General features: G+C 39.6%; 1 non-coding gene across 1 annotated transcript; it reads right to left on the bottom strand.

The window, feature by feature from the left end:
* Nucleotides 1–12474: 12474 nt before the first annotated feature.
* On the bottom strand, nucleotides 12475–12581 carry LOC141645212 (small nucleolar RNA R71). Its single transcript, XR_012544796.1, has one exon. It is a non-coding gene; the product is annotated as a small nucleolar RNA R71 (small nucleolar RNA).
* Between the last annotated feature and the right edge of the window lie 11311 nt (nucleotides 12582–23892).

Here is a 23892-nt window from a genome sequence, read left to right as displayed (position 1 = left end):
CACGACTAGTGGCAAAAGGTTTCACTCAAGTGCACGGATTGCATTATGATGAAATTTTTGCACCCGTTGTTATGCTGCGTTCCATTCGGATTATCTTAGCGATTGCCGCTTTTCATGACTATAAAATTTGGCAAATGGATGTGAAAACCTCCTTCTTAAACGGTTATTTGGAGGAGGAGTTGTACATGGTGCAACCTAAAGGTTTCATAGATCCTGAAAATCCTAAGAAAGTGTGCAAGCTTAAGCGTTCCATTTATGGACTTAAGCAAGCTTCTCGGAGTTAGAATCATCGTTTCGACCAGGTGATAAAAGAGTATGGTTTCACTCGATCGGTCGAGGAACCATGCTTATATATCAAGTCGAGTGGGAGCAAGATTGTTTTCTTGATATTGTATGTCGATGACATACTCTTGATTGGGAATGACATTCCTCTCTTATCTTCGGTTAAAGGATGGTTGAAGAACCATTTCCAGATGAAAGATCTGGGTGAGGCACAACGCATTTTGGGAATCCGCATCTACCGAGATAGATCATGACAGATGTTATCACTGAGTCACGAGTCTTATTTGGATAAGATTCTTGAAAAGTTCAGCATGACCAACTCCAAGAAGGGGAACCTTCCAATGACGTCTGGGATGCAGTTGAGCAAGTCTCAGTCACCCACGACGCCTGAAGGAATTGAGTGCATGAGTCGTGTTCCTTATGCATCAACAATAGGATCAATCATGTATGCCATGATATGCACACGTCCAGACGTGGCATATGCATTGAGTATGACGAGTCGGTACCAAAAGAGTCCAGCTGAAACACACTGGATTGCTGTTAAAAACATCCTTAAGTACCTACGGAGGACTAAGGATAGGGTATTGACTTATGGAGGAGATACTAAGCTATGCGCAATCGGTTACGCAGATGCTAACTTCCAAACGGATCGAGATGACTCAAAATCTCAGTCCGGGTTCGTCTTTACTCTTAATGGTGCTGCGGTCAGCTGGAAGAGTTCCAAACAGAGTGTTGTAGCATATTCTACTACTGAATTCGAGTACTATGCCGCTTCAGAAGCAGCAAAGGAAGCTATATGGATGCGTCAATTCTTAAAAGGACTTACGATAGTTCCTAGTTCGAATGACCCGATCACCATCTATTGTGACAATAGAGGTTCCATCTTCCAGGCTAAGGAGCCTAAGTCTAGCAACAAGTCTAGACATGTACATCAGAAGGCTCACCTGATCCGTGACTACGTGGAGCAAGAGGAGATAGTGATTGACAAGATAGCTTCGGATGATAACATCGCGGACCCTCTCACTAAACAGTTGAATTATGATAAGCATGAAGGGCACGTTATTTCCATGGGAATTAAACGTGTTCCTGAGTTGTAGTAGTTGATTATGGATTTAATACATTATCTTTTTCATATACTATTTATAACTTCATCGTTTTAATATAATATTTTTTTTTTCATGTGGATTGTACTAACAACATTGAACGCCACAAAGTGAACTGAATTACATTATATTTTTTTTGGTCCGTTATCACCCATATGAGCTGATAACTCTGGCTATTATATTGTGCAGTCGATTGATGGTGGGTTCAACGAGCCATATGTCAATAAGTTGGCTGATCGATCACAAATATGGGTTATAACGATACCTCGCAGGACAATTTTTGTGACAACGTAATGGAGTCCTAAATGTTAAAAACATTCGGTGCTAGGTCGTGGATTGGACGTTCATTGTGTTCCTCGAGTCGATTCTTTTGACTATCGACTGTCTCTTGAGATTAAGGCAGTTTTTGGGTGACTTTGGTTTCTTTCTCATGGTCTGCCGTAACAGGAGACTAAGTAGATTTTTTCTGGGTCATTTCATACTGTGCTTACATCTGCAGGATTCGAGTTGAAGAAAATATCCAACCTCTATCAGGTTTAGTTATTTCTCAGGGCCACTCGAGGAGTTGTAACTGAAATGCATGGCCATGCTCGAATGATGATTCGTTTATCAGTTAAGTTACTCTCTAGTCGGGGAAACCACTCTTGATAAAGATCACTTGTAAAATACGACCTTTGTGAATACGGATTTTGCAAATTGTTTTACATTGAGTGGGAGAAATTTTAGGATATGAGAATCGGTTATCGCACGTACACTTGTGAGGAAAAGTGGGAGTCTGTTGGAGCTTGTGTCCTCCACAAATTAGTGTGATAACATTTATAAATCTCTTATAGGTTCACAAGGGTATACTTCATATTTTATCAGTTGATTAACGATTACTTAATAAAGGTTGGCTTGCTAGAAAGTTTGACATTAATATCATACAGATGGCGGTGATCAACTGGTCCCTAAAAGTCACACCTAAAGGAAGTGTTTGAGAGATGTGATTGTATGAAAATATAATCACATTGATGCCTGACTAAAAGGTTAGTCCATGTATTTGACTAAACAGTTAGTCAATGTGTTGATGAGACGATTATTTAATTTAATTAAATAATATTAGCTGAGACGAATTAATTGTCAATTCGTAAATTGAATATAATAGGTTATATTTAATTAATGTATATAATGTTGGCTTGAACGAATTAAGATGTTAATTCGTAATTAAACGTAACCAGTTATATTTAATTAGCTAATTATAAATATGTGATATTTATAGTTAAAATATATATATTCTACGATATTGTCATAATAAATTATTACAGACCGGCATTCATAAATCGACTGCAAGCTGTTGTATGTAGACTTATTAATACGGAATAAATTAAATGACAATTTATAAATTATACACTTTATATACATTTTGTAAACTACCAAAAATAAGAAGATATAATCACCTCATTTTGGTAGTTGAAAAAAACCGAAAATAAGGAGATTATTCTCCTCATTATTTCGGTTGATTTGGCCGAAAATTAGGGGAAAAATATCTCCCCTTTACTTCTCTTATTTAAGTTATAATAAGAGAGGGGGAGATCATTTTTCCTTAACCTAATTTTTTAACCTAGGATTTTCTCATCAAAACAAAAACACAAAAACCCTAATTAATTAGTAAATTGGGGATCGATTCTAGCAAAAATCAAAAGGGCATTTCTCATATCATCTTGGGTACAACGATTAGGCGAATATCAATTTTGATATTGTTCTTAGGCCGAATTTGCAAGGACCAAAGGTTGATTATTTATCCTCTACTATTTTGTTTATGTAATTTATTTTATGACTCGTATTCATTATAATAATTTAATTATAATCCTTATAATTAATAGGAAGTATACCAATAATTCCCACGGAACTACCGTTTTGGTGATGCGCATAGGAGTAAGGAAGTTTAGCGGACAAAGGAAGAGCTTCAAACTATTACGCCTAATTTGAAGAGCCATATCTCGAGTTATATAACTTATAATCAGGTGATTCTAAATGGAGGTGAAATCTTATCCTCTTAGCTTTCCAACACCGTGAAAATCACTTGATTCGGACAAGTAACGAAGGAATGGCAGCCGTTTGAAGTTCAGTGCGCAAAGCAGGAATTACGCGCTGAGCTCCATCGAGAACTGTACCTATTCGATCGACCCCTTTAACCTCTCGATCGAACACCCCAAGTGCTCGATTGACTACACTACTTCTTGATCGACCACTTTAAGTTCTTGATCGACCAACTTATACAAAAGACCACTCGATCGAAAACCTTTGATGGAGAAACTACTCGATAGAATAATTCTAAGTTGTTCGATCGACTAAACCAAGTCTGACGCAGCATGGACAAGTCGAGAATCTTAATTATCTTATGTTAGCTTATCTTAGAATAATATCTCTACTATAAAAAGAGATAATTAGGTCATTAACTGTATCTCTTCCCTGTTACTTTAAACATCCCCTTTACTCAGTTTAGCAGTTATTCTCTCTTATTTCCGGATCTGAACTATGTAACATTCTTCTCCTTTCTCTCTATCTTAATTCTAGTTTTATTATTCTTTGCATCTTTTTAATATCTACTCTTTTATCATCTTATTCCCTTAATCCTTGTTGTTAATTTAGTTCATGTTATTTAATTTCTCTTATCCTAATATCATGATTTCGTTAATTATTGCTTTAGTTATTATTAGTTTCATTATTAATAGCATGTGTAGATAATACCTTTGCTAGGATTAGGGGAATAAATGAATAAATGATTTTTGCTAATTAGGTTTGTGGATCCGACGCTAAATCATGTCTATGTTGTTAATCACTGCATATAATAGCAATTAGTTGTTGAGTCGATGCAATTAGCTAATTGATTTGGTAAACCATGACTTAGATCGGAAGATTGGAAGAGGTGAGACCTGTAGTGAACATTAGGATACTTTAGTGAGGGCGGAAGCTAAGCTAATAGTGTTTTAGGGTGAATTGAGACTGGAAGGAGATATTCATTACCCCTTAGACTGATTTTATGACCTGTCTGTGACCTTAACTGCATTTATCTGATATTCATTGAGGACCCGACATCCTAGTACCTTCCTCCTATTGTTTTTCCTCATATCTTTCCCTTGCCTTTACTTAGTTTAGTTAGTAATCAATCTAAACCCCCAACTGTGACACCTAACAAACTCAAATTAGCAAGTAGAAACAATAGCCTCCCTGTGGAGATCGACCCTATTTACCGCTAGCTTCAGTTAGTAGTATTAGGTTTTATTTTTGATACTAAACGACGACATCAAAATTTGGCGCTGTTCCCGGGGAGGCGACGCTTTTTGCTTGCTTTATTTTTGTTTGTCTTTAGCCTCAAGGGATTTATTCCTTGAGGCAGTTCTTATCTTTTTCTTTAGTGCTGTTTTGATAGGTGTATAGGTCTATAAGACAGATTTCTGAGAAAGATTATCCGAGGGAAGGCTTGGGTACCTTCGATTCTTTAGCGAAGATGACGTCCGTCTCCCAACTTATAGCCCGTTTTGAAGCTCCAACCGCCAGAACTGACAATTGGGAGAGGAAAGAGTCTTGGGGTTGTGGAAGTCACCAAAGTTTTGCTCTTCCTAAACCGGTGCCACCACAACCGCTGCAACAACAAGGTCGTCAACAACCTTGTTATGCTAACCCACCGCAACACATCCCTCCTGCTGAAAAGAATGATGGGTTCGAGAAATTGTTCCCAATTGCAAATATCTTGGTTTCGAGTGTGGAAAATCCAAAGCTCAAGACATCCGTCTTGAGAAGTTGTAGGCCCAAGTAAATGTACTGATCGAAAAGGTTGAGCTTATTGAACTGAATTCAATGATAGGGGCATTTGCACTAACGGCACGGAAGTCTTATGCGGAAACTTAAATCCATATAGAGAAGCTACAGACTTAGCTGAATCAAATAGCTGCCGAGCAAGCGTATGGGCGACAGGAAATGGTATATGTAGTTCATACCGAGGGCATCTCGTCTTATGAGGTACCCAATACGCCTATTAGCGCCGATATTGAAAATACAAGGGTCAATTCCATTGTTCCAGAAGCTTATTGCGTTAATTTAAGAGCTGATATAAGTAAAGAGCTCGATCGAGACCCTGCCAGCGCTCGATCGAGAGAATATGGAGGGAATGTGTTCGATCGACACACTGCTGGAGGTCGATCGAACGAAGCTGGAAGGGATTATCTCGATCGAACAGACACACATATTGTTCGATCGATCACTGCTGGGTCTCGATCGAACAGTCACAAAGTCTGTCCGTTCGAGCACTGCTGAAATAGAAGATCTGGATCGAACAATCGAAGTGACTGTTCGATCGAGCAATATGAGTGAAGAAAGATCTCGATTGAGTACTCTGCTACCTCAATCGAATTGCCTAGCCATGGACAACACTGATACGTCAATAATGCCTATTCCGAATGACGATATGAAGGAGGATACGGTCAAATCCTATCCTATTCAAGTTCCTTTTCCACGAAGGTTGTTACTGCACCGCGAATTCCTGGATCTTATATGGGTTTTTAACGTCGGTGAGCATTATAATGAGCTTATGGCCCAGGTACCCTCTTATGCTAAATTTATTAAGCAGACTTTATGTTGTTAGAGGGATGCTAGTGTTATTGAGACTGTAGCTATGACTGAAGAGTGTTGCACACTTCTTCAGATTGGGACCCCTTCTAAGTTGTCTGACCCAGGTAGTTTTTTCATACAATGTCATATAGGGACCCAATTAATCGACAATGCTTTATGTGACCTTGGTGCTAGTGTCAGTGTGTTACCTTTGTCTCTTTCTAAGAGATTAGGTTTGACTAAGTTTAAGCGTACTAGCATTACTGTACAGATGACCGATCGTTCTTTATCACGGCCTAAAAGAGTTTTGGATGATGTACCTGTCAGGATAGGGAAATTCTTTATTCCCATTGATTTTGTTGTTTTAGATATACCAGAAGACCGTCACACTCCCATTATTTTGGGAAGACCATTTTTGCACACCGCTGGTGCAATTATAGATGTCGGGGCTAAGACACTTACCTTTCAGGTAGGGGGAGAGGATTTGGTTTTTGCTAAGTCTAATGCATATAGGGAACCCATGCGAGCCATACCCTATGATGCTACCCCTCCTATAGAGTCCGTCGAGATACCATATGATATTCCTTATGAGTCACATATTGCTGCTGTTATAACACCTCCGCCCCAGTTTGGGAGCAAATTGGAGGAACATTACTTTGTTTCTCTTTTTACAGGTATTGACAGGTTCGAGGACCCGGGAGGTGAGATGGGTGCTCTCATGTTGAAGTCTGGAACTGCCCAGATAGATGACCCAGGAGGAGGCTTTGATAAAGTTATGCCGTCTAGGAAGCTGCTGTGTGCCAATGTCAAAGATTGGGATCCTGATGATTTGGGAAGCTATTGTTCTTCCGTTGCCATGCTGTGGAGGCCGGAAGTAGATTTGACGATTGCTGAGGCTACCGCTTTGAGTCAGAGGCCTAGTAGGGGCAATTGATTTGTGCTATTGGTTGATCTAAAAGAGGGTCGAGCTGGGACCTTCTAAACTAGCGCTACCGGGAGGCAACCCTGTAACACCCCCATTTATTCAGGAGCCTTTAGCTAGACATTCCCAAATAAATAGAACTGTTACCATCTCGGTTTCCCGAGGTAGTGAATAACAAAGTCCAACTCACCAAAGTACTTTAAATTAAAACTTAATGATTACATGTTTATTACAACTTAACCAACTAAAACTTAATATAAAATAATTACAACTCGCAGCGGAAATAAATAAAGTGATTAAATATTCTATGTGGTATAGACTTCTAGATAGATGGGCCATTCCTCACGCATTCCCATAAGCTCCCAAGTCAGCTAATCTTTAGTACCTGTCAAATCTACTCCCCATTAAGGTTCACCACAGGTGTTCACGAATACACTGTCAACCACGAGGTTGAGTAGGAATAACCAACAACAAGTCAAAGTGAAATGATATGATATATAATGCCAAAACAACTGAGCTCATCACCCGAAACACCCATTCATCCCGCCAATCCCTGGCCCGGGGTATTCATCATTCCAACCGAAGTTGAAGTATTCACCATCCCAACCAAAGTTGAGGTATTCACCATCCCAACCGAAGTTGAGGTATTCATTTATACACCATGCCAGTTATAAAAACCATCTCAGACACGAGCCGAGGTATCCAATGCAAACGAAATTCCAATATAAATAATCAATAATAAACAATCCAACGATATATAATCCACATCCATTAATCCATCCAATTTCACAATACTTTTATAAATTCTACAAACCAACAAAGACAATACGAGTTGGGTAGTTATCCTACCTAATCATCAATCCAATAATCCAACAAAAGCAATCAACTAGAATTATTATAATTTTATATTTTCAATTTAATTATTTACTTCCAATGAATCCGTTCAACCAATTCCGTCACCTATACAAAATATTATAATTTTCAATTTAATTATTTCCTTCCATTTTTATTTAATAATTATAAATTATATTCATTATTCAAATTAATTAATTATTATTATTAAAGGTCTATGATATTAAAACCCGATTCAAATTCAATCCCGAGTCATCCAAATAAAACCCGTCTTAAACAAATAACCAAATACCCAAAACACGTGAAAAACACAAACTACCAATGACAAACCACGTTAATACAAAAACCCACATACGCACTTATTACAGACGACAAAACCGCATCCGACACCCATCCTTTAACCGCCTTCTCCCGGCACTACCAACCACCAATGACACCACCATCGCCTGACTCCTCTTGCCTGCACTAAGACGAATCCCGACATCCTCCTACCACCAGCTAAACCGCCCAGAACAGACCACACAACCTCGCCCTAAACACTACCACGAAGCTACCTATACCGAAAACCCGACATATACAAACTCACGTATAACTACTATTTACGACAACCACCACCACACTAAAGACGACCACCGACCTCAAAAGTGTCCTATAACCAACCACCAGCAGCCACCCATGACACAACCACACTACCCCAACCACGTCATATCCACGCAACAACAAAACCCCATACACGATTGAAACCGTGTTCAACCAACCTCTTCAACCCGCCGCTAAAACAACCCATTACCGGCCTCCACACAAACCTACACCACATATGACCACCACCACTACCACAAATGGTCCACGGGGATCCCAGAGGCAGCCCCACACTCCCCTCGACCCATCTAACCGCCACCAAAAACACCCAACAACGACAACAGCACACACGCATACCCCTTCCCCTGTTTTCCCCTGTTTCTCGTTCCTCCGGCCACCAACCGCACAAACCACCACCAACGACCATCCCAAAGTGGTCGACTAACCACCCTGAAACCAACCCTAGCCACGCCTAGGTCAGTCACCACTGAAAAAAGGGTTTTTAAACTATATAAAACGTGTTAACCACCACCCACAACAACCTATTTATAGTCGGTCAAACACCCATCCCTATCGGTCAACGACGGTCAAACTGACGTCCGGTCAACCCCCTTGTGATCCACGGTCATAGTGACGGTCTTAGCTAGTCTAGAGGTGGTCTAAATTGCGATTTATATAAGTTATAAAATCGATACATTAAACTATAAGACGGTCTTACCTTTATCGCTTAATTGCTCCTTCCGTCTCTTAAATCTCCTCCTTCTTCTTTTATGAATTACTTTTCAGATTTATTAAGTATTTATAGACTAGGTTTAGGGAGTATATGAGACCAATTAGGAAATTACTGTCTTTTTTAACTATTATAGGAACTACCAATTTATTATTATTTTATTATTAAATCCCGCTTTAATTCCCGACTACTACTCATAATAGGCCTAATATATTAAGCCCATTTATTCACAACACACGGCCCAAGACTTATTACTAGCTAAACCCAATTCCCGATCTGCTTATTTATTTATTATTTAATTAACGTCTTTCTCACAACTATTATTAGAAATCTTATTAATTAATTATTTAAATTACATAAATTATTCTCATTAATTATTAAATTACGGGGTATTACAGTCTTCCCCCCTTAAAATGAACTTCGTCCCGAAGTTCACCCACAACTACTATCGCAATACTACGCATCATTCAACATAATCAATTATAAAATAAACTAATTATTAAACTCACTTAATTATTATAAAATCGTATCATACTTATTAGAATGTATCACAAAACTAATTTCCAAAACATAAGAATGTATTGTAAGAATAAACTTAAAATATGAGGTGTCACATTCTACCCTCCTAAAAATAAACTTCGTCCCGAAGTTTCGGAACTAATATTACTTTATTAAAACTACTAACAACTTAATACTTATATAAATAACAAGAGTCTAATCCTCTCACATAAATACTAGTTACCCTTCTCCCCATTCCCTTGCACCGTACTAGCTGTTCCAAATGTTTTTCCACCATTACTCTAATCACCTCCATTGCCTTGTCTATTGTTAAAACTTCTCTGGTTACTCCACTGTCCCGAATTCCTATTACTTCCAATACTTGGCACTGGGGTTTGATAAAGCCTTTGGTTTCCCACTCCATAACCTCTATTTTCGTTTCCATAACTGTTATTTTGATTACCCTTAAATAACCTACAAGACACGGCCTTATGACCCATCCTTCCACACCTGAAACATTCACCTCCACTCAGCCCACTGAAATAAGATTGGTCTCCTCTACCACTGAAGTTTCCCCCAAACGACGCTCCTCCTGATGCATAGGACCGAAACTGATTTGTATTCTGCTTCTTACTTTCTCCTACACTCCCACCCGTAGTCTCTGTCTTTCTTTTCTCACCCTTCTTGATGCGTGTCATTTATATGATGTTTTACATCTCTTTTTACACGCATTTCAGAGCTCATTTGTTTAGTTTATGCTACATTTCTCCCTATTTCCGTCTACTTCTGTATTTTGTGCTTTATTGCAGAAATGTGAAGAATTCGACGGGAAATCAAGCCAAATCCGCCCCCGAGTAATCTGCATTGCAAATGACATAAAGGAATCACTTAAGGAACGAGCTTGGTGCGCGATCCAAGGCCCAAAAGACAAGTCCACGAGAATAAAGAAGTCAAGTAGCAGCTCATCCGGTCGATCGACTAGTCCCATCAGTCGATCGACCAACTATCGGATCCCAGAAGCTACTGTTGCTGAGGAGCAGTCGATCGACCAGCCTGAGTAGTCGATCGACCAGATTTCTTTACCAGACGAGAATTAGAAAGTCGTGAATCTCAAGGCCCGTGAAGTTTAGGTTTTAGAAATAAGTTGTTGCGTCTATTGCTATATAACGTAACACCAACATCAAGTCTATTATTGAGAATTTTAGATCAGAGAATTTTACATCAAGTTTTAGCATTAGGTTTTCATTCAAAGTTCTTTATCGAATAATTAGGGTTTGGAATTATCGTGAGCATCGAAATTCGGTTCTTATTAATCAACCTTTCCCCTGCAATTCGGTATTTCTCCTGTTTACTTTCAGTTCACGTATTTTGCTAATAGATTAGAATTGATAGTTAGTGTTCCCAAGCCAATTATCGTTTCATCATCATTGTTATTTACTTTAAGCATGAATACAGTAATCGTTGTTAGTTTTATTGTTGTTTTTACCTTCATCATGAGTAGCTAAATAGTTAGTGCTAGGATGTAGGTGATTTATGGCTAGGCGGCATTAGATTAGACACGGACTGAACCCGCGTGTCAGTCGATCGACTGACATTGTTGGTCGATCGACTGACCTTGTAAGGTTATCTTTCGTTTTAATTGTTTTTAATCTTGTATTTAACGAATCGAATGCATGCGACCAGTTAGATACCTATTTTGTGACTGACCCATTAGACCGAAAGGTAGGGTAGGTTGCTTGACCGTCAATTAATTCGACTAAACTGTGCTAAGATCGAAAGATAGGTATAGTTTAGACCATTAGTCGCTTTTCAGGACGAAAGTTAGTATTAGTGACATTAGGGACCTATAGCGAGATCGAGAGATGCTATTTGTTAGGAGTGGACCGAGAGGACCTCCTATTTCCCGCCTTACCTGTGTTTATTTCAGACCGACTTAGTTTGCTGCCGCCGAAGCTATAATGACCTGATCATCCTAGTACCCTTCTTTTATCTGTTTAAATTCGTATTTTAGTTTATTTTCCTTTTATTGCCATTAGCTATAGAACAATTCAAATCAACCCCCATAATTGTTACCTTAGACTTTCATTAGACAACTAAAGTTTACAACGCCTCCTTGCCGGATCGACCCTGTTACCACTAGCCTAGGTTAGTCTTAATAGGAATTATAAATTTTATCTTTGGTACTCACAGCGACGGGTATCAAATTTTGGCGCCGTTGCCGGGGAGGCAATAGTCCTAATTTTAGTTGTTTAATTTTCAGTCTTTCTTAGTTTAAGGAACATCCGTTCCTTAAACAGTTCTTATATTTTGTTGTAGTTTCCTCTTATGCGCAGTCACGGGGTGGAGAATTAGTACCATTGAACCCCGAGATTGAGAGATCCTTGCGCCAGTTGAGGCGAACACGACGAGTATTACCGACAGAGGAAGAGCTGAGTACTCTGTCAAGCTATCACGAGAACAAACTGTTCGAAGAAGACCCACAATCTTCACCCGTTTCCACTTCTTCAGCCGAGACAGTCACTTCTCCGGAAATTCCAGTCATGGCCGAGGAAGCGAGTATAGTTAGTTTTTCTGAGCCGACAGCCGACAATTTATACAAGGGGTTCGAGTTACCGGGCGATGCCAGGAAATTCGAACCAAAACCTGCTTACATCACTATGGTTGAGAGAAATCAGTTTGGGGGAGCTGCAAATGAAGATGCAGCTAGACATATGGAGACCTTTATCGACTACTGCTGCTCCATTCCCCCACCAGCTGGCGTGACCCAGGATCAAATCAAAGAGACCATGTTCATCTTCTCCCTTCGTGATGCTTTGCAAGGGAGTGGTATAGAGATCCTGGACCGAGCCGCTCAGGAAATCACTGATTGGAATACATTGGCGTTCTACAAGAAGTACTTTTCTGCTTCAAGGACGATCGCTATTAGAGCCCAAATCACGGGTTTTAAACAAGGGCCGGATGAGAATTTCCATGAGGCATGGGTCCGATTCAAGAAGTTAGTGCGAACCATACCGCACCATGGATTTGAAAAATGGAGCTTGTGCAATCATTTTTACAATGGGTTGTACGACGATCGAGGGCCATTTTGGATCTTTGCACCAATGGGAGATTTGCTGAAAATTTGGGAGCAACCAAGGGGTGGAAGATCATTGACGATCTAGCTACCCACAAGGCCGAGTATGGGAATTCGAGAGGGAACCGAGAGGAGAGCTGCTTTGAATCTTCCTCTGTTCTTGCACTTGAGGCTCTCACCGCAAGATTTGACAAGTATGAGCTAGGAGGAGCCTCTAAGGGTGGGATATACCAAGTCAACGCTATTTCAGATGGTCCCTTCCTTTGTGAAAGGTGTGGAGTAGAGGGCCATGTCTCGAAGAACTGCCCTAGTCCCTTTGAATCTTGTCTTTGCCTTTCAACACTACAGGGCGGAACAACACCTACTACGAGCCACCACATCCAAACTTGAGTTGGAGAAGCCAGAATGTTTTGAATCCAACTCAACCTCCGCCGCAGCAGCAGCCATATGTACCTCCGCATCAAAAGCAACAGCAATACCAAAAGCCTCCTTATGTGCCGCAGCAGCAACAAACGCAAAATTCTGAGTTTTCCGAGCTGAAAATCTGTTGCTAAAGGAGTCCCAAGCAAGAGAGGCCGGGATGAAGTTGCTAGAGAGCCAAATAGCTCAGTTGGCTAGCAACAGTAACACTCGAGCTCCTGGGCACCTACCCACTCAACCCGAGCAAAAGGAGACCCTACATGCCATCACCTTGAGGAGCGGGTCCACCCTTGATGGTCCTGCCATGGTCGAGAAAGCTGTTGAGAAGAATGAGCCAGATCCGAGTTCAAACAAAGCTGTAACGAATAAATCAAAAAAACAGCCGTCTGCCAGGTATTTCAGTCGATCGACAGAAGTACCTAGTCGATCGATCGAAACACGGGTTACTGAGAGCTTAAGAATCAGTGCAAACCTTGATCGATCGATCGATGAGAGTAGTCGATCGACCCATATCACTGCTGATATTGAAGAGTTTCGTCCTTTAATGCCAAATAATTTACGAGACCACTTGTTTCGGGGTACCACCGTCCCGAAAGTTTTGAAAAGCGGACCCGAGTCTTGATGGGTCGATCCCGGCTCAAGTTCGATCCAATGACGGTTAATGGGTCTCATTTGAGACGGTCCGAGGAGGGGTCTAGCTTCAACAAAGAAAAGGTGACGGACTTCCAGCCAAAGTCCAAGGACGCCGGCGCGCGCGAATTAGAGGAGAGGGCTAAGGTGCTCCTTACAGCCCCATATCCGGAGAGACTCGTGCCGACCAAGGAACAGGTATCCTTTAGCAAATTTGAGAAAGTTATTCGTAGCTTAAATGTTCAGGTACCCTTTCTTGAGTTAGTTAAGCAAGTGCCAGCATATACTAAGTTTATGAAACAGTTGTTGTCAAAGAAAAAATCACTTGAACATGTTCATACTGTTGCGTTAACTAAAGAGTCTTGCTCCTACTTGTCTCACACTGCGCCCCATAAGTTAGAAGACACAGGCGGTTTTTCCGTCCCTTGTAGCATAGGCACCTTTTCTATCGAAAAAGCTTTATGTGACTTGGGAGCTAGCATAAGTGTCATGCCCTTGAGTCTAGCTAGGAAGCTTAAACGACCCAGGTTTGCTATTACGAGATGACAGATCCGGATGGCCGACCGCTCTCTGCGGTCGAACCCATAGGAGTCCTAGAGGACATACCCGTCCAGATAGGGATGTTTTTCTTCCCTGTCGACTTTGTTGTCCTTGACATGCCCGAGGATGACCATATTCCCATCATTTTGGGTAGGCCATTTCTGCACACTGCTGGTGCAGTCATCGATGTCGGTCTAGGTACCTTGACTTTCAAAGTGGGAAAACACTCTATTGTTTTTGCCCAGCCGGCTACGAAAAAGGATCCCATGTGGCCTGTCACCTGTAACACGGTTTCTGAAAAGAAATCGTATTTTGTGCTTCCTGAATTGCCTGTCCCTATTACTACTGCTGTGTTAACCCCTCCGCCCCAGACTGGGAGCAAGAAGGAGGAGAAACTTGTTGTTTTAGACATCGCAGGAGCTGGTTTGGGGAAGGAAGAGCCGTTGGATGCTCCAGCTGAGACAGAGCAGATCGTTTCAAGAGGCGGTCTTGGATGCCTAAGTTATGGGACTGACGAGGAAGTGGAAGATGAGCCGGTTAAGGTGAAATGGGCAGATTTGGAGTCCGACGATTCCGAGGGAATCCTTGATTGGGGAGATGACGAAGCTGAACAGCTGAATTCTCCAACTGTCGAAGCTAAGAAGGGTGCAACTGATAAGATGAGCACCATTGAGGCTACCTCTAGTAGCCAGAAGCCGACGAAGTGGGCCATACCGTGGTCCTTTTTGATCAACTATTAGTTGATCAAATTCGTTATAAACTTCACTTTATTGCTTTCGAACTATTTTTTATTGCTTTTGTGTGCGCGAAAACTTCGCTTTTATTTTCGTTTGCTTAGAATTTTTAAGTGCTTTAGACTTCATTCTGGGTTTTGCGCAATTTTGGGCGCGTACTATTGTGCATTTGCAGGTAATTAGAGCTTATTAGCTCAAATCATTGAGCAATTACGAAGAAATAAGACGCTGCAGCAGTATTTTCAGTCGATCGACTGGCACCATTGGTCGATCGACTGAATTGCAGGTTTACAGGAGCTACTGTTCACGCCCACTTGGTCGATCGACTGCCTCTTTAGGTCGATCGACCACTGCTGCTGCTATGTTCATTCACGACCTCTCCCCTGCTGTGTTTGGTCGATATGCGGTCCTAAGGGAGTCTTCTACTCCACTTTATTTCCGTCGAATTGTCTATTTCTTCTATTGCCTCATTTTTGCACAATTTTACGTTTTAAAATTGTTTTCTTCAGTCTTATGCGTGGTTTTTAATTGTCTCCTCAGGTCCTTATTGGTAGCACTGCTGGCTACTGAAACCTCCTAGCTCACGCTGGTTTGGGGAGGTTTCCTTTGCTGCGCTTAAAGTCTTGTGAGTTCCCAAGTCTTTACCTTATGTCTTTGTGTTTTTATTTCCCTTTTTCTCGCAAATTCCCATTTCTCTTAGCTTTCATTACATGATTTTGCACAATGGGGACATTGTGCGATTTGGTTTGGGGAAGGGTTTTGCGTCGCATATCACTTGCTTGCATTCACGTTTACTTTTTATTTTGCATCGTTTATTTCATTTCACATATTTATCAAAAATTGAAAAAATTTGAAAAAATTCCATAAAATGCACGTTTATTTTAGCATATAGGTCGAGTCGGAACGGTAGTATTTCTATGATGATTTAGCATTTGCACCTGTTTTGCCTGAGCCTTGCTTGACTTACATGTTATTAGTAGAATCGTAAATGCATATCTACGAGTTTTCGTTACATTCTTGCTGAACTTGCGACTTGACTTTAATAATTGGCAACCTACATCATATTTTCTGAGTTTTAGAGCCTATAACTGGTGACATTCATGACCAGTTCATCTAGGAATGTGAGTAGTACTCCTTATGAGGCATGTTTCCTTAATTTGCATAGTTATGAATTTGATCTACTTAATACCTGTATGCGTTCGGTTTGTGGTTAGTTGACACATGTGGTAGAGGTTTCCTTTTTCTCATTTTACCCATAAGCTTCACACTGCCAAAAATAACCTTTTTTGTCCCATTTACTACATCCTACATTTAGCCTGTCCTTTGTCAAGCTAGTAGTCTGTTTTCTTGGGATTGTTACTCGTTTTTGGTAGCATTTACTCATGTTTGAGATGATGGTTGGAAAATGAAGGAAGGAAAGAAAGAAAAAAAAAATGAAAAAAAAATGAAAAAAAATGATTCGAAAAAGAAGAAAAATAGTGTCATGTACTGTTCAAAGCAGTCGATCGACTGCTCCTGTTGGTCGATCGACTGAGTGTCGAAGAGAAAAAGAAAAAAAATAAAGTCAATTCGCATAACTTATTCTTATCTTTTGGCGATTTTTGCTCCCATGTTCCATTTATATCCTATGGGGAGTTTTATTGATTACTTCTATTTTAGAGATTGTGAGTTTTGTGCTTGTTATGGCACTGTTTCGTTTGATTATGAGCAAGAAGTTGGATGTTGCCATTTGGTTCCGTTTTGGTACTAGCTTGATCACCTGTACCTCCACTTTACCATAAAATGCTTTGCCCCTTCTTACCCATACCTCACACTTCCATAATTATACCTCGGCATGTGTCAATGGTCATCTATTTGGTTGGAATGCATATGTATGGTCATAGAGGTCATCTTCATAATTTATTGCTGGCATGTTTTCATAGGTCGCAGTTAGGTGAGAGTCGCTACAAATTTATTCTTCCTATCTTACATATATATCACCTGCGCTTATTGAGTGATTTGAGTGGCCCGTGAGAGTCCAGTTTGATAAGTCTTTACAGTCAACGGTTCAGCAGCCTTTTAACGATTTTATAATTCGTTTGCATGATTCACATTACTAATTGATTGTTGGTTGTGCATTAAATTGGTTTAGGCTTTACAGTTGTCAATTCGCTCTGAGATTGAACTCGTTCCATTAGGTCATTAGATCGAGTCTAGTTCTTGCTTGGGGACAAGCAAGGTTTGGTTTAGGGAGATTTGATGCGTGTCATTTATATGATGTTTTACATCTCTTTTTACACGCATTTCAGAGCTCATTTGTTTAGTTTATGCTACATTTCTCCCTATTTCCGTCTACTTCTGTATTTTGTGCTTTATTGCAGAAATGTGAAGAATTCGACGGGAAATCAAGCCAAATCCGCCCCCGAGTAATCTGCATTGCAAATGACATAAAGGAATCACTTAAGGAACGAGCTTGGTGCGCGATCCAAGGCCCAAAAGACAAGTCCACGAGAATAAAGAAGTCAAGTAGCAGCTCATCCGGTCGATCGACTAGTCCCATCAGTCGATCGACCAACTATCGGATCCCAGAAGCTACTGTTGCTGAGGAGCAGTCGATCGACCAGCCTGAGTAGTCGATCGACCAGATTTCTTTACCAGACGAGAATTAGAAAGTCGTGAATCTCAAGGCCCGTGAAGTTTAGGTTTTAGAAATAAGTTGTTGCGTCTATTGCTATATAACGTAACACCAACATCAAGTCTATTATTCAGAATTTTAGATCAGAGAATTTTACATCAAGTTTTAGCATTAGGTTTTCATTCAAAGTTCTTTATCGAATAATTAGGGTTTGGAATTATCGTGAGCATCGAAATTCGGTTCTTATTAATCAACCTTTCCCCTGCAATTCGGTATTTCTCCTGTTTACTTTCAGTTCACGTATTTTGCTAATAGATTAGAATTGATAGTTAGTGTTCCCAAGCCAATTATCGTTTCATCATCATTGTTATTTACTTTAAGCATGAATACAGTAATCGTTGTTAGTTTTATTGTTGTTTTTACCTTCATCATGAGTAGCTAAATAGTTAGTGCTAGGATGTAGGTGATTTATGGCTAGGCGGCATTAGATTAGACACGGACTGAACCCGCGTGTCAGTCGATCGACTGACATTGTTGGTCGATCGACTGACCTTGTAAGGTTATCTTTCGTTTTAATTGTTTTTAATCTTGTATTTAACGAATCGAATGCATGCGACCAGTTAGATACCTATTTTCTGACTGACCCATTAGACCGAAAGGTAGGGTAGGTTGCTTGACCGTCAATTAATTCGACTAAACTGTGCTAAGATCGAAAGATAGGTATAGTTTAGACCATTAGTCGCTTTTCAGGACGAAAGTTAGTATTAGTGACATTAGGGACCTATAGCGAGATCGAGAGATGCTATTTGTTAGGAGTGGACCGAGAGGACCTCCTATTTCCCGCCTTACCTGTGTTTATTTCAGACCGACTTAGTTTGCTGCCGCCGAAGCTATAATGACCCGATCATCCTAGTACCCTTCTTTTATCTGTTTAAATTCGTATTTTAGTTTATTTTCCTTTTATTGCCATTAGCTATAGAACAATTCAAATCAACCCCCATAATTGTTACCTTAGACTTTCATTAGACAACTAAAGTTTACAACTGCCTCCTTGCGGATCGACCCTGTTACCACTAGCCTAGGTTAGTCTTAATAGGAATTATAAATTTTATCTTTGGTACTTACAGCGACGGGTATCACTTCTCTTTCTTCTCCTTCTTCTCTTCCTGTAACATATCTGCAATCCTCTCCGCATGCCCAGCTCGCTGATAAACATCATCCATGGTACTTGGCTGACCAGCTGCAAGCCTCTTCTTAATAGTGGTTGTTAATCTCTTTTCAAATCTAAGTGCCAACATCTCATCACTAAAATTCAAATCAGCTACATATTCTGACAATTCCATAAACCTTTGTTATAATAAGTCTCTCTTGTCATCTCATCACATCTTGAAAGAATCAAATTCAGCTCTCATCTTACTCCTAATATGTTCTGGCACAAATACAGCTCTCATAGTTTCCTTAAAACCTTTCCAAGTGATAAAAGGTTCCTCACTCTCCCTCCAAGCTTCCCTTAAGACCTCCTTACTACGATTCCACCACAAACCCGCTTTTCCCCTCAAATAGTAAGCTGCTTGATCTACTTGCATCTCCGCAGGACATTTTAGCAACTCAAAAGGTTATCAAACTCCCTATGCCAATCTCCTAGTAAGGATGGTTCACCTAATCCATCATACTTCGTCGGGTTGTGCCTTGCAATACTAGCACTCATTTTTGCTGGATCCTGAACTGACCCCTTAGCCTTCAATGCCGCAGTCAAAGCCTCATTCATGGATATCAAACGGTCAATCTCCTTTTGGTACATGTTAGAGGGTGTAGGTGTATATCTCTTTGGAGGCATGGTTCTATAAAAGCAAAACAAGACAACATAAGTTTCTACCCGAGGAAATAATGGCTCAATATTTTTAAATATTCTATACTTACAAAACAAGGTTTGGTCAATTCTATCCTTTGTCACCCCTCTTTAGGTCCTCCTATCATCACTCCTACCTCCCAATTATCATAAGTTAGGAATCGACAAAACATTCATATTAAACTTTTGGTAAACTCGCATTTTTTTCGGAATCAACGTCAAGCTGTAACTTTCAAAAATCACCATTAAATAACCGTTACATTCTACATTGAGTTTTTATACTTTCCAGAAAATATAAAGAGTTTTCAAATCATGAGAAAACGAATCAAGTCCAAATCTCGAACGACCATTTTATAAAGATTTTTACAATTCAGTGGGTCCAAACAGAAACCGATCAGCAATTTGCCAAAACCTTGGGTCAACTTGTAAAAATCACTATTAATTGTAAAAAATTTACCTTGCCACGCTCCTTATCAATTTGGACACATATTTGAATCTTTTAAACAGTGGAGTTAGAATTAAACAAAAATACTAAGTAGGTATTAAATGAGAAATTTTGCAAAATTGTTTGTCGAAAACATAACTGCACAGGAACATTCTGACCACTGTCTACTAAATTATTTATTTCTCCCAAACGATAAAACTTTTAAACATGAAACTAACGGCATTGGTAAGCTAACTCCCTGGGTTATTAGTCATAAATATTTCAATCATGTATGATGAACGGAGGTCAAATGGGAGCTAAATCTAATAGAGGTAAAATCTGACGGAATAAAGTTCAGCTCTAGGTTCCTTTCTACTAGGTCACAAGCCCTTATTAACACCCTTCTACCCCTATATCAACACAACTTGGTCGATAAACTTTCACACACGACTAGTATATACTCTAAAGAATTAATATCACAAGCTTAATCATTTCATAATATATTTTAAATAACATGGCTTTGGGATTCACACAACCGCATATCACTAGACATGATTCTACTATCACACAACGTTCAACCATATAATCAATATTAATTTATAATTACTTTCATGCTCATGATCAAAACAATTCAACATCAACTCTTCATTTTATTCATTCCACACCCCTTAAAATCAAGGTTACGTCCCGTAAACTCGGTCATCAATGAAAACAATATTCAAACAAAGCAACCAAAACTCCTACGACAAAATAAACAATATTCATTTTAAATTACCCCACTCTTTAATATCTCTCAAGGGAAACCGGTTCAAAACTGAAAGGGCCAGAAGTTTGGTGTGAGGGGGCCCCTAACTCATCCCAAGCCTTAAGTGGACTCCTAACAGTTTCTATCCGGGTTCATTTTATTAGACTCATCCTATGTTCATTATTATGTTCATTGGTTAGGCCTGAGGATCGTTTTGCTCTGATACCACTTTGTAACACCCCCATTTATTCAAGAGCCTTTAGCTAGACATTCCCAATTAAATAGAACTGTTACCATCTCGGTTTCCCGAGGTAGTTAATAACAAAGTCCAACTCACCAAAGTACTTTAAATTAACACTTAATGATTACATGTTTATTACAACTTAACCAACTAAAACTTTATATAAAATAATTACAACTCGCAGCGGAAATAAATAAAGTGATTACATATTCTATGTGGTATAGACTTCTAGGTAGATTGGCCAAGTCCTCACGCATTCCCATAAGCTCCCAAGTCAGCTAATCTTTAGTACCTGAAAAATCTGCTCCCCATTAAGTTTCACCACAGGTGTTCACGAATACACTGTCAACCACGAGGTTGAGTAGGAATAACCAACAACAAGTCAAAGTGAAATGATATGATATATAATGCCAAAACAACTGAGCTCATCACCCGAAACACCCATTCATCCCGCCAATCCCTGGCCCGAGGTATTCATCATTCCAACCGAAGTTGAAGTATTCACCATCCCAACCAAAGTTGAGGTATTCACCATCCCAACCGAAGTTGAGGTATTCATTTATACACCATGCCAGTTATAAAAACCATCTCAGACACGAGCCGAGGTATCCAATGCAAACGAAATTCCAATATAAATAATCAATAATAAACAATCCAACAATATATAATCCACATCCATTAATCCATCCAATTTCACAATACTTTTATAAATTCCACAAACCAACAAAGACAAGACGAGTTGGGTAGTTATCCTACCTGATCAGCAATCCAATAATCCAATAAAAGCAATCAACTAGAATTATTATTCTTCAATGAATCCGTTCAACCAATTCCGTCACCTATACAAAATATTATAATTTTCAATTTAATTATTTCCTTCCATTTTTATTTAATAATTATAAATTATATTCATTATTCAAATTAATTAATTATTATTATTAAAGGTCTATGATATTAAAACCCGATTCAAATTCAATCCCGAGTCATCCAAATAAAACCCGTCTTAAGCAAATAACCAAATACCCAAAACACGTGAACAACACAAACTACCAATGACAAACCACGTTAATACAAAAACCCACATACGCACTTATTACAGACGACAAAACCGCATCCGACACCCATCCTTTAACCGCCTTCTCCCGACACTACCAACCACCAATGATACCACCATCGCTTGACTCCTCTTGCCTGCACTAAGACGAATCCCGACTTCCTCCTACAACCAGCTAAACCGCCCAGAACATACCACACAACCTCGCCCTAAACACTACCACGAAGCTACCTATACCGAAAACCCGACATATACAAACTCACGTATAACTACTATTTACGACAACCACCACCACACTAAAGATGACCTCCGACCTCAAAAGTGTCCTATAACCAACCACCAGCAGCCACCCATGACACAACCATAGTACCCCAACCACGTCATATCCACGCAACAACAAAACCCCATACACGATTGAAACCGTGTTCAACCAACCTCTTCAACCCGCCGCTAAAACAACCCATTACCGACCTCCACACAAACCTACACCACATATGACCACCACCACTGCCACCAATGGTCCACGGGGATCCCAGAGGCAGCCCCACACTCCCCTCGACCCATCTAACCGCCACCAGAAACACCCAACAACGACAGCAGCACACACGCATACCCCTTCCCCTGTTTCTCGTTCCTCCGGAAACCAACCGCACAAACCACCACCAACGACCATCCCAAAGTGGTCGACTAACCACCCTGAAACCAACCCTAGCCACGCCTAGGTCAGTCACGACTGAAAAAGGGTTTTTAAACTTTATAAAACGTGTTAACCACCACCCACAACAACCTATTTATAGTCGGTCAAACACCCATCCCTATCGGTCAACGACGGTCAAACTGACGTCCGGTCAACCCCCTGGTGATCCACGGTCATAGTGACGGTCTTAGCTAGTCTAGAGGCGGTCTAAATTGCGATTTATATAAGTTATAAAATCGATACCTTAAACTATAAGACGGTCTTACCTTTATCGCTTAATTGCTCCTTCTGCCTCTTAAATCTCCTCCTTCTTCTTTTATGAATTACTTTTCAGATTTATTAAGTATTTATAGACTATGTTTAGGGAGTATATGAGACCAATTAGGAAATTACTGTCTTTTTTAATTATTATAGGAACTACCAATTTATTATTATTTTATTATTAAATCTCGCTTTAATTCCCGACTACTACTCATACTAGGCCTAATATAATCAGCCCATTTATTCACAACACACGGCCCAAGACTTATTACTAGCTAAACCCAATTCCCGATCTGCTTATTTATTTATTATTTAATTAACGTCTTTCTCGCAACTATTATTAGAAATCTTATTAATTAATTATTTAAATTACATAAATTATTCTCATTAATTATTAAATTACGGGGTATTACAAACCCGGAGTTTAAAACATTTTATTTAGTTTTGTTGTGTGATTTAATAATTAGCCTACTCGACTATAGACTACGAACAATTTATCTTTCTCGATTTTCGGTAGTACTTTTTTTTTGTGGTTGCTATTTGCGAACTTGCAGGTACTCTTGCATTTTATTCTTGATTTTAGCCAACCTGTTGCTGCAGGCTGTGACCTCCCTTTTTGTTGGCTGGTTTGGGGAGGTCCATACTTCCTTCTTACGCGCTTAAATGTGAGTCCTTTAGCTCCTTATCTCCTTTCATTTCCTTTAGTTTGCATTTTCCTTTCTCCTTTATGCTGCTGCTGTTGTTAGTTGTTGAGTACAATGAGGACATTGTACAGTTTTGTTTGGGGAGGGTAATGCATCCATATCTTAATGTCTGCATATTGTTTTTATTGCATTTCTGCTATCACGTTTAATTTTTCCGTATGCATTATTTTTTCATTTCAAAAAAAAATTAAAAAACCCATAAAAATCAAATATTTCGAAAATTAAAAATAAAATCATATTTATTTTTGCATTTTAGGTTGAGTCAGATTGGAGTATTACTATGTTGTAAATTGTTTCTTTGCTTAAGCCTTGCAATTTATCACACCTTTTAGTAAAGTTCAAAGTAATAT

The sequence above is a fragment of the Silene latifolia genome, chromosome 2 (assembly GCF_048544455.1).
Source record: "Silene latifolia isolate original U9 population chromosome 2, ASM4854445v1, whole genome shotgun sequence".
In the NCBI taxonomy this organism is placed as follows: Eukaryota; Viridiplantae; Streptophyta; class Magnoliopsida; order Caryophyllales; family Caryophyllaceae; genus Silene; species Silene latifolia.
This window is presented reverse-complemented; position numbering and strand designations above follow the sequence as displayed.